This window comes from Alligator sinensis, unplaced genomic scaffold (assembly GCF_000455745.1).
Source record: "Alligator sinensis unplaced genomic scaffold, ASM45574v1 scaffold1416_1, whole genome shotgun sequence".
Lineage (NCBI taxonomy): Eukaryota > Metazoa > Chordata > Crocodylia > Alligatoridae > Alligator > Alligator sinensis.
In genome coordinates, this window is record NW_005842714.1 from 646,778 (window position 1) to 655,274 (window position 8,497).

At 49.1% G+C, this 8,497-nt stretch overlaps 1 long non-coding RNA gene across 1 annotated transcript in view; it reads right to left on the minus strand.

Annotated features, from left to right (window-relative positions):
• LOC106722808 overlaps positions 1-8,497 on the minus strand; it is a 22,598-nt gene that overhangs the window by 3,793 nt on the left and 10,308 nt on the right. The window contains exon 2 of the long non-coding RNA XR_001358816.1: positions 7,294-7,359. This is a non-coding gene — a long non-coding RNA (uncharacterized LOC106722808). The remainder of the gene's footprint in view (positions 1-7,293; positions 7,360-8,497) is intronic.

Genomic DNA, 8,497 nt, shown 5'->3' on the forward strand with positions numbered 1-8,497 from the left:
CTGGAGCTGGGAGAGTGGCTGGAGGATGGGCCTGTGTGATTTTTGCAGCAGTCAAATCTCCGAATTAGATTCGGTCAAATTGATTGGAGCACTGATTCAAATAGCCAAATCGAATCACTGTCCCCCGAATCGGCTGAATCTGAACCCAAAGCAAATACTAGCTGCTTCACACAGGCCTAATGTTCACATTATATGCCCTAAGTCTCACTTTCTTATTATCATAGTACACAGGTTTAGTTTTCTTCTTTTGAATAAGGAATAAGGTTTGTGACATTGGGCAGGCCGCAGTTGGAGTACTGTGTCCAGTTCTGAATGCCACACTTCAGGAGGGATGTGGACAGCATCAAGAGGGTCCAGAGGAGGGCCACTCACATGATTAGGGGGCAGCAGGGCAGGCCCTACAAGGAGAGGCCACGGGACCTGAACCTGTTCATCCTCCACAAAAGAAGGCTGAGAGGGGATCTGGTGGCTGCCTATAAACTTGCCAAGGGGGACCAGCAGGCAATGGGAGAGTCCCTGTTCCCCCGAGCACTACCGGGGGTAACAAGGAACAACAGCCATATCTTGACTGAGAGTAGATTCAGGCTAGATATCAGGAGGTGCTACTTCACTGTCAGGGCAGCTAGGAGCTGGAACCTACTCCCAAGGGAAGTGGTGCTTGCCCCTACCCTGAGGGTCTTCAAAAAGAGACTAGATAGCCACCTAGCTGGGGTCATTTGACCCCAGCATCCTTTCCTGCCCATGGCCGGGGGTCGGACTAGATGATCTGCTTAGGTCCGTTCTGACCCTTCTTGCATTGTGCCAATGAGAATTCTTTCTTTTCCTCATTGCATAAAGCACGCATCTGCTGTTTCTTGTGTGGTGCATTCTGCTCCTTTCTGAAAACTTGTGGAAAGTGATTTAATCTTTTGCATTTGTTGCAAGGCATTGCATGGGTTTGTGGTATCCCCTATAGCATCTGCAGTAGGGGTGTGTGAAGCTTTGGTCGCTGATTCAATTCGGAGAAGATTTGGCCCAATTTGGAGGTCGAATCATGAAATCTGAATCGAATCAGGAGACAAAAAAAGCCTTCAAATTGATTCAGAGCTTCCGAATCAATTTGGAAAAGATTCAGAGATTCAGAAGGTAGTCTTGCAGGGGAACAGAAACTGAGAAGAGGGAGGAGGAGCGGGGGTGGGGGGGGGAAGACTGACATCTGTAGCTGGCCAGTGACTGTGATCTTTCCCTGAGTCCCCTTCCAATGACAGTGCTCTGGGGGAGGGACATATAGACAGCATATAAGACTCTTCTGTAGCCTTTCTGTCCCTTTTGTGATCTGTTTCTGCCTGAGCAAGTGTCTGGACTGGCTTGGCTTCCTAGTCAGTCTTCTGCTAGTCTCTCTTCTTGGAAAGGATTGGATACAGCTTACTAATTACCCTTGCCTAGAATCCCTCTAGTTATCTCTATCCAATCCATTTATTTCAACTTATTCTTCCCCCCCAAACTTCTTATTTGTTCTTGTTATTTCCTTCCCCCATTTTTAAAAAGAAACCTGTGCTTTTCCTGGCAGTGTGATCCATCACTGTGCAGGAAAGCACATACATTACACACACACACACATAATGTAAACAGAAAGGAGAAGAGATATTAGTTACAGGCACATACAGTAAGCAGAGAAGAAGAGGAGATATTAATTACAGGCACATACAGTAAGCAGAGAAGAAGAGGAGATATTAATTACAGGCACATACAGTAAGCAGAGAAGAAGAGGAGATATTAATTACAGGCACATACAGTAAGCAGAGAAGAAGAGGAGATATTAATTACAGGCACATACAGTAAGCAGAGAAGAAGAGGAGATATTAATTACAGGCACATACAGTAAGCAGAGAAGAAGAGGAGATATTAATTACAGGCACATACAGTAAGCAGAGAAGAAGAGGAGATATTAATTACAGGCACATACAGTAAGCAGAGAAGAAGAGGAGATATTAATTACAGGCACATACAGTAAGCAGAGAAGAAGAGGAGATATTAATTACAGGCACATACAGTAAGCAGAGAAGAAGAGGAGATATTAATTACAGGCACATACAGTAAGCAGAGAAGAAGAGGAGATATTAATTACAGGCACATACAGTAAGCAGAGAAGAAGAGATATTAGTTACACACACACAGAGAAGAAGAGATATTACAGTTGCATACACACACACATACACATGCTTTCCAGTACAGCAAAGATTAATATGAAGTGTGCTGGAAAGGCAGGTGCCAGGTCTTCTTGCAGGGGAGGGAGAGGGGCTAGAGCTGCAAATCCTCCCTTCCCCCAACATAAACACGTCCTCTTTCCTGGCAGTGATGAGTCTTCTACTGCCAGTGGGAGCAAGGAGGTGGGAGCAGTACCTGTCCCTGGACCTGCACCACCTCCCCTAACACCAGAAATAGTCATCAGGACTAGTGTGACAGTCTCCTCCACCCCCATTTCATCTCCCAGCATGAGCATCCCAGTGCCAGAGGAGGAGCTGGATATGGAAGCAGAGGACCTGAGCACCCTAGCAAAAGAAATTCTGGGGAATGAGGGGGAATCTGAGTTTGTGCTCTGCACCTTGCAAAGTTCCCCTAGAGCCAGGCCTCCTTCTCTGGAAGGCACCTTGGAGGAGGTAGTGGGGGCAGGTGGCTCAGCTTCCTCTGTTGTTCTCCCTCTGGCTGCGAGATGGGGGATAAGGCAGGATCCCCACCCTCAACCCAGAAGCAGAGGGGTAGTGTGGGATCATGTTGAGATGGCAGATGATCCCAAGTATGCTATCTGCCAGCACTGCCGAAGGCAGATCAGCTGGGGAAAGGAGGTGAAACACTTCACCACGGCGATGCTGCTGCATCTCAGGAGGCAGCACCCCCTTGCCCTTGCTCCTCCTCAGCCTGGCGCCAGTGGGAGCATGCCCAAAGGGAATTCTCCCTCTTGTTCCAAAGCCCCCGTCCCCACAAAGCAGAGGCAGGCCACCCTGGACCGGTGGGGAAAAGCTGCAAACACAGAGAAGCGCGTTGCAAGGGACAGCGAGGTTACCCAGAGCACTGGGGAGATGCTTGCTCTGGATAGTCAACCTTTGAGTGTCCAGAATTCGGGCAGCTCATGGCACTTATGTCCCCATACTACCAAGTGCCTGCATGCACCATCTTTATCAGGATGGTGGTGCCCTCCCTGTATGAGGCATGCAGGGAATACTTGAGGGAGAAGCTGTGCAAGGCAGGTCCACAGGTAGCTCTGCACTTCACCTCAGACATCTGGAACAGCCGGGGTGGAGATCATGCCTACCTCTCTCTCACAAGGCACTGGTGTGATCAGTCAGGCCATTAGTGGATTCTCCTTCAAGCCAAGGTGATGGATGAGTCCCACATGGCAAGAAAGACCATGGGGGCCATGAACTGCATGGTGCAGGGGTGACTCATTGGGCAGGGCAAGCGCACCCATGGGTTCATGGTCACAGACAACAGGGCCAATATGGTCAAGGCAGTCCATGATGCCAACTTTGTTGGCAATCGCTGTGTGGTGCACAAGTTCCACCTCATAGTCAGGGGTGCCTTGGAGGGGAACAGGGCTGCCAGTGATGGCGTCATTACTACCACTCAGCTGATTTAAAAATGCAGGAAGGTGGTAGGCTACTTCCACCGCAGCATCAAGCGGGGCAAGATGCTGTGGGAGAAACAGGCAGAGCTGAGCCTCTGGGGCAGGGCAGTGTTGGTGCCTGCCACTTTAAGGGCTGAGCCAGGCAGCCAGCAGGTGCTTGATTGCGGCAGCCATTTTAGATCTCTGGCCACCTACATAAACAGAGTAGTTCACTGCTGGCAGACCAGGCAGTAACATTGCCTAGCTACAAGGGTGAATGCAACATCCTGGAGGTAAGGATAGGAGCTGTAGGGGATGGTTTGGAGGCTCCTGATCCTGGGCATGACCTAAAACTGCACCTTGCTTGGAGTGGGTGGCCTGGTGGGGCTCCCAGTGGCATGGGAGTCCCCAGGAAATACCAGGCCAATTACCACCCTGGTGAAAGGTAGGTCAGGGCACCTTAAAAACCCCAGCTCTCACAACCAGGTGGTTTACCCTATAGTAGTGCCAAGAAGGCAGACCCAGTTTAGAGAGTGGGCTAGAGGCTCAGAAGCCTGACTTAAAACACCTTTGACTGGCCAATGCTAGGGCCAGGACAAGAAGGGTCAAAAGGGCCAGGGGCCCACTGCAAGGGACACCCAGAGCTGAAGGCTTGGGGTTTCTGATTGGCCTTGGAGGTCAGGCCAGGGCCTATGCGGTCAAAGGTCCTGGGGGGGCCACAACCAAGACAGGGAGGAGTTCAGGGAGCTAGGCAGCCCAAAATGAGGGTGGAGTTAGGCTGCCTGATTGGAGGGATCCATTTGGGGTCTGGACTGGAAGATTCTGGGGCCCAGTGTGGGGCCAGTGATGTGAAGAACTGTGGATGCCATCTACGAGGCTTCGGCTGTGGTGTAGGGGAAGAACAGAGCCGTAGATAGTGCTCCCTGGCATCAGGGCAAGAATGGGCAGCCTCCCGCCTAATTAACAACATAAATATGCATCATCAAGGAGTGGCAGGTGAGGAGGTGGGCGGTTGGCCCAGAAACAGGTGGGCAGGCCAAATACAGACTGGCCCCAAGAAAGCCCCCTGTTACAGCATCCCACAGCACAAAATCATGCAGGATGTGGAGACTTGGTGGAACTCCACATATCTGATGCCGGAAAGGCTGGTGGAGCAACAGAAGGCCATCCATGAGATGCCCTTGCTTGGGGAGATTGGGATCAGTGGCCCCCTTAATAAAGTGGAGTGGGACAAACAGGCAGAGCTGAATATCCCGCAGCACAAAATCATGCAGGATGTGGAGACTTGGTGGAATTTCACATACCTGATGCTCAAGAGGCTGGTGGAGCAACAGAAGACCATCCATTAGATGGCCTTGCTTGGGGAGATTGCCCCCTTAACAGAGCTGAGTGAGATCCCATCTCCCAGATCTTGGTGGTCCTCAAGCCATTCCTTGAGGCCACTGAGACCCTCAGTGCTGGCTATGCCCTCCTTAGCCAGGTGATCTCCATAGTGAGGGAACTTGAGAACCAAATGGAGAAGTTCCAGGGGATCAATGGGCAAGCTGTTTTCAACAGAGGTGCAGGCGCTGGTGAAGCGGCTGAAGGACGGCATCAAAAAACAGATGGATCTGTTGTGGTCCAGTATGGTCCAAGTACTGGCAGGCATGTCTGACCAGAGGGGCAAGCTGTTTTCAACAGAGGTGCAGGCGCTGGTGAAGCGGCTGAAGGACGGCATCAAAAAACAGATGGATCTGTTGTGGTCCAGTATGGTCCAAGTACTGGCAGGCATGTCTGACCAGAGGGTGAAGGGGAACATGTGCAGCACCAAAATCCTCAATCACTGGATGGAGGGGCTAGTGAACAGAGTCAGGGAGGCAGAAGGGCAGAGGCAAGGGGATGTGGAAGAGGGGGATCCACTTTCCTGTGCCAGCCCCAGCCAGTCTGCCATGCCAGCCACTGCCAATGTAGGTCAAGGGCATGGCTTCAGTGTTGGGGTCCAGAGGCACCAGACCCCAGCCTTGGGCAGGTAGCACCAAGGCTTTGGTGGCTACCTGTCTTGCTGAGGACGTGGAGCCACTGGACTGCAACCCCTTGGCCTATTAGGCAACCTGTAGCCAGATCTGGCAGGATCTCACCACAGTTTCCCAGGAACGCCTGTCCTGTCCACCGACCAGTGTTCTAAGTGAGAGGGTGTTCAGCATTGCTGAGGATATTGTGGCACCCCACCACACCTCCTTGGATCCTGGTTTGGTGGAGCAGCTGGTGTTCCTCCAGGTGAACCTCCCACTGCTGGTGTTCCCCAAGCTCCAACTGCAGATGGAGTGCATTTTACCCGTCCCTGGAAAAATCATGAAGCAGATCCTCAAGGAATCCATTTCTAAGCACTTGGAGGAGAAAAAGGTTATTAGGAACAGGCAGCATAGATTCACCAGGGGAAGTCATGCCTGACCAAGCTGACTGTCTTCTATGATGAGAGGATTGTGTCTATGGATGTGGGGAGACTGGTGGATGTGGTGTATCTTAATTTGAGCAAAGGCTTTTGATACAGTCTCCCACAATAGTCTCACAGGCAAGCTAAGGAAGTACGGGCTGGATGAATGGACTGTAACGTGGACAGAAAACTGGCTGGAGCATTGGCCTCAGAGAGTAGTAACCAACAGCTTGATGTCTAGTTGGCAGGTGGTATCTAGTAGACTGCCCCAGGGGTCAGTCCTGGGGCCAGTTTGGTTCAATGTCTTTGTTAACGACTTGGAAGATGGCATAGAGTGCACCCTCAGTAAGTTTGTATATGACACAAAGGTGGGGGGAGTAGTAGATACATGGGAGGGTAGGGCTAGGATTCAGAGTGACCTAGACATATTGGAGGATTGGGCCAAAATAAACCTCATAAGGTTCAATAAGGACAAGTGTAAAGTCCTGCACTGAGGACAGAAAAATCCCATGTGCCAGTACAGGCTGGGGGCTGGCTGGATGGGAAGCAGCTCTGCAGAAAAGGACCTGGGGGTTACAGTGGACAATAAGCTGAATAAGAGCCAACAGCATTCCCTTGTTGCCAAGAAGGCTAATAGTGTACTGCGCTGCATTAGTAGGTGTGTTGCCAGTAGGTCAAGGGAAGAGATTATTCCCCTCTATTCAGCACTGGTGAGGTCACATCTGGAGTACTGTGTTCGGTTTTGGGCCTCCACTACAGAAAGGATGTGGACAAATTGGAGAGAGTTCAGGAGAGGGAAACAAAAATGGTGAGGGGACTAAGGGACATGACTTCTGAGGAAAGACTGAGGGAACTGGGCTTATTTAGTCTAGAGAAGAGGAGACTGAGAGGGGACTTAATAGCAACCTTTAACTACCTGAAGCGGGGCTTGAAAGAGGATGGAGCTAGACTGTTCTCAGTGGTGTCAGGTGACAGAACAAGGAGCAATGGTCTCAAGTTGCAGCAAAGGAATTTTAGGTTAGATATTAGGAAGAATTTTCTCTCTAGGAGGGTAGTAAAACACTGGAACGGATTACCCAGAGAGGTGGTGGAATCTCCATCCTTGGAGGTTTTCAAAATCTGGCTAGACAAAGTTTTGGCGGGGGTGATCTAGTTGGGGATGGTCCTGCATTGAGCAGGGGTTTGAAGTAGATGACCTCCTAAGGTTCCTTCCAACCCTAACTTTCTGTGATTCTATGATTCTGTAACAGGGAGCTGTGGGTCTCCATTACTTGGAAAAATGAAGAAAGAAACTTACCATGCCAGCGGCGAAGCAGTAGAAAATGCTGACGTTATCAGTCAGTGTTGGGAGCATTCATGGCGCCTGTAAGACAGAAAGTGCTGTTAATTGATAACCAGAAATTACAATGATAAAAGGAATGACAAATGAACAGTGAGTCCCTGGAAGGGGAGCCTATAGCTGTGGTGAGCTAACAACGGTGCTGATTTTCATGTGGAGGCATGAGAGCGATGGAGGGCAGCATCCATCAAGAAGCAAGTATCAAAGATATTGAAGTGTTTCCTGCAAACTAGGGAGGGGTTGGTGATCCCCAGAACATGTAACAAAAAAGAATTAGAGACTTTGTTATAAGTTAATGATTGAATAATTGGACTGTAGAAACTTTTCTAATGGTGCTCTACCCAAAGTGGGGAAGAGTTCTGTCAGACAGAGAAGCTGTTTCTTTAGGGCTTTTTTCTTTTTTTTGGTTTCATTACAGGTTTCAAGTATGATGATGAAGTTATGAATGGGATGTGTCCATAAATGCCCAGAACCATGTTACTTATTGTGAAGTGAGCAGACCTCTGGTCACAGAGATATCAAGAGAGAAAAAAAGAAAGATTATTTTATAACTGTAAACATAGCACAGAGTTACCTGTGTGCTCTTTTTCGAATAATCTCTCATCAAGTCATGGTAGGAGAGTAAAACATGGGGGAAACTCTGAGTCAAAGCATTTCGCTCTATATTTGATTTAGGAATAATACCCACTCACGGATTCTAAGTACAAAAGTGGCCAGCCTGGCTAAGCAGCAATCTCATCAGTGAAGTGAAATTCAAAAATAAATTCTACAAAAAGTGGAATCTTAGTCACAGTTCTAGGGTAGAGTATAAGACAGGGCAGACAATTATTTCAGGTGGGCTGCTTACCAAGTTTTGGCAAGCTGTCTAGGGCTGCAAGGGTAGGCCTGCCCCTTGACAGGTGCCTGCCCCCTGGTCACCATCTTGGGACTGGAAATCCCATCCCTTAGCCCCTGACCTTTGCCATTCCTTGCCCCTGCCTTCTTTCAGCAAGGGTTTGCCATCTTGGAACCAGAAAAATACCAAATTCTATTTTAAAAATCAAACATCTACTACAAAATTCAGTAATTTGATTTAAAAAATATTTTTGTCCTGATTTATATGCGTTTGTGTAGCATACATAGAGGTATTTGTATAATAGCTTAAAATGAAACCTTACTCTTG